Below are 3,385 nucleotides of genomic sequence, written 5' to 3'. Positions count from 1 at the left end.
TTGGAAATAAGTTCTGTACTAGACTAGAGACATAGTAGATTCGACCTAGAACTTGAATTAAAACTGATTGTTAGCTTTTTAATCGCAATTTTCTTTATAAACATTTCTGGTTCCTTGTGCGTCATGTGAGGTTTTTGTCAAGGCTTACTTCAAAGTTGTGTCTCGAAAAATAACAGGTTGCCCACCACACACGACATACGGTTCATGGCATTTTCCATCACTGGTCTAAACGTACCACAAAGGTGTGCCAAACGCAAAAAGAAGTTTGGACAAAGCTGGATTATACATGGATGCTCTCAGTTAGGCGAGTATACTCATTGCCTATTAAGTGTTTGTAGCTTTTCGGAAGGCATACATGACCCATTTGACATAAATATTATGAATCTAATTAAAGTCATTTAAACTTCATTTGACAATAAATGTTTTATTCCCAGAAGTAAAATGTTTAAATTAAGCATGATTTTGGTTCCTCACATAAAAAATTAAAAATTTTCCAACCCCAACACAATTTTTCATAACTCATACAGCATATTGCCTCTAGAGGTGCGGAATATAAAATTACAACATTATTGTTCCACTTCTTTTCCACTCCCAAACAAACAATTCATTTATTGAGACAATTTTCAAGTGTGCTGATTCAGACACAAAGAAGAAGAAATAAAGAGCGAAAGTCAAGCAGTTGGCTGTGCAATGTAAACAAAAAAAATACCAATATATGTGCCAATACAATTTAGGTAAGTGAAGGATAATATCGTATTTCTATCCTAGAATATGTATGGAAGTGCTCGCCAATTTGATAACTTTTCAACTCATAGCATGCTATAGATATTGGCAAAGTAACAGCACCAATGTTTGTGTATGAAAACATTTATAGAAAAGCAGGAAAAAATCACTGGCAGTGCTAAAAACTTTACAGACAAATGAGATTAGAGCGAAAAAAAAGTTTCTATCTTTAAATTAAAGTTCAACTGTCATTAAAGGAATTGCTTTGTGTAATTTTATTTTTGTTTATACGCTACATCTCAATTTCCTTATGAATCACAAAACATTTCCATTATTCTACTTCTTCCTGTCTTTCTGTATGTTATCATAGAACGTGTTTATTTGAGAAAATGTTTCCCTTCCGATCGATCTAAAATCAGACATTTAATTCCAGTGTGGAATTATTCTCATTCTCAGAGGGTGTTTTACATTTCGACATGGAATTCTGTGCCATATTTCCATTCATTTCACTCTCTTTTTGGAAGTTCTGTGAGAACTAGATGAGATTAAGGAACTCTCGATTCTCTCTCAATTTTTATTTTTTCAATTTTTCGGCATTTTATGATGAAAATATTCATAAAGACTTTGAATCTCAATTATTAGACCTGGAAGTGACATTTTTAGAAATAAATTCTTCCTTTTGGCGATGAAAAGGAACAAAATCAGACAATCAATATAACAATCATGATGCTGAGATTAGAGGAAATGTACAAAGGAAGATAAAATGAAGTAAAACATACCCAAACGTACTCAAAGACCGTAAAGAATTTCCTAGAATAATTTTAACAATTTTATATTCATACTTACAGGAATGTGTATGAAGGCAATATCATTTATGAAATATGATATAGCATTCCATTAAAATGAGAGCATGAAACATTTTTTGAATTAAATTAATTTAAGAAATTAGCTTGTGAACCACTTAATTAATGTTAATTTGATATCCTACATACTTTAACCCTTTTTGTATTCTTTTCATCCTTGTTTGTGTAATCTACAGTAACAGACATAAGTATGAAGAAGTAAGAAGGAAGAGTTAAAGTTGAGATTTTTGAAAAATATGATGCATTAATTTGCTTTTAATTTTATTTAAATCCCAAATTTTTTAAATGACTTCTATTTTCTATGCCGCATACCATCCGTTAGGATTGGACGGTGGAATATGGTTTTGTTAAATCCAGTCAACTTTATGAGATTGGTCAATTTTAAGTTTTTTGAGTTTGCCAGATTTACTGCACTATAATAATTAAGAAAAAAAAACTCATATAAACCATAGAGAGGTTTTAACTTCAAAAAGCTCTTTTGGGTACATTCTGCTACACTGTATTACCACTTTAACCTGTGCGCCGTCAAAAACATTTGGAAATGCAATGAAACATTTGCCATGTGGTGTTTCGATAGATGCTTACTGGTGATGTATCTGATTGGTGATAAATCTTCCAAAATACTTTCTATGATCTCACGATGATTCATTCTTTTGATGTTTACTCTACTCAATAGTCAGACATAACCTCTATTTTTTTCTTTTTCTTAATTTGACTAAAATTGAATTTTCAATCTTAAATATATTAGTTAAGCATACTTATATTACTCTTACCTTGCTATGTTCTTCTGTGCATGCTCTTGATCTGCTAAAAAACGTGTTTAATTTACATTTTAAATCTATCATGCCCATACGATATTATTTACTATTCAATACCCATTCATTGAGAAGTCTATTATCATCAATTTCGCACATTTTAATGGAATGTAATGAGAAGCATGATGATGATGATGATGGAAACGATAAGATAAAATTAAATAATAGTCGAGAATGAGTTAAGTAAAATCTTTATTGAGATAAAATTTGAAAAATTGATTTTCCTTTTTTTTGGAAAAATTGAAAATTCACAAATCAAACCTTTTGTTAAAGTGAAGAAGAGATGGAAACAAGAAATATAATCGTAGAAACTGTTTCAATCACGTACAAAGCGTATGAGAATTTCTTACGATAACTGAATGTCAATAAATTTCAAAGTAATTTTATTTTCCTGTGTTCGGGTTCATACGTACATAAGAAAAATATACACATAGATAGTTGAATTGGGTTGAATGAAGGAAGGGCTTTACGACAGAGGGTAGAGAGGAAGTATTTAGATAAAAAAACGAAAAGAAAAAAATCTTCAAAAGAAAGTTTTTTAATTGAATTTTCCAAATGTTACAATTTTTTTTGACATTCATTTGGATGGGATGGGGAAATAATAGCAGTGACATATATACTCGTAGAGATGTATCTGTAGCATAGACAAAATATATCGACATAGCTGCAAAACGTAAAGAAGATTTAAATCATTGTTATGAAATTTATTATCGGGACATGTTCTCAGTATGTGCGTGCGATTTCTATTTGCTATTTGTTATCGATGGATTGAAGGCCCTTTCCACTCTCTCTCACTCACTTCAATCCTCTGAACAAAAGTTCACACAATTCGTAGACACGTACGATTTTAACATCGATTTTTTTTTTCCTCTGTAAGCATTTTTACTATTCTCACTGCATTGATGTAAATGCTGAAAGCTTTTAAAGCCATTGTGATTCAAATTTTCAATTATTATTCTTTCAATTTCACTTTCATTTTTATTC

Source organism: Chironomus tepperi, unplaced genomic scaffold (genome assembly GCF_022539635.2).
Source record: "Chironomus tepperi strain 1889 unplaced genomic scaffold, CSIRO-AGI_Ctep_v1 contig_100, whole genome shotgun sequence".
Classification (NCBI taxonomy): domain Eukaryota; kingdom Metazoa; phylum Arthropoda; class Insecta; order Diptera; family Chironomidae; genus Chironomus; species Chironomus tepperi.
The sequence above is the reverse complement of the archived record's forward strand: the minus strand, read 5'-3'. Positions refer to the sequence as shown.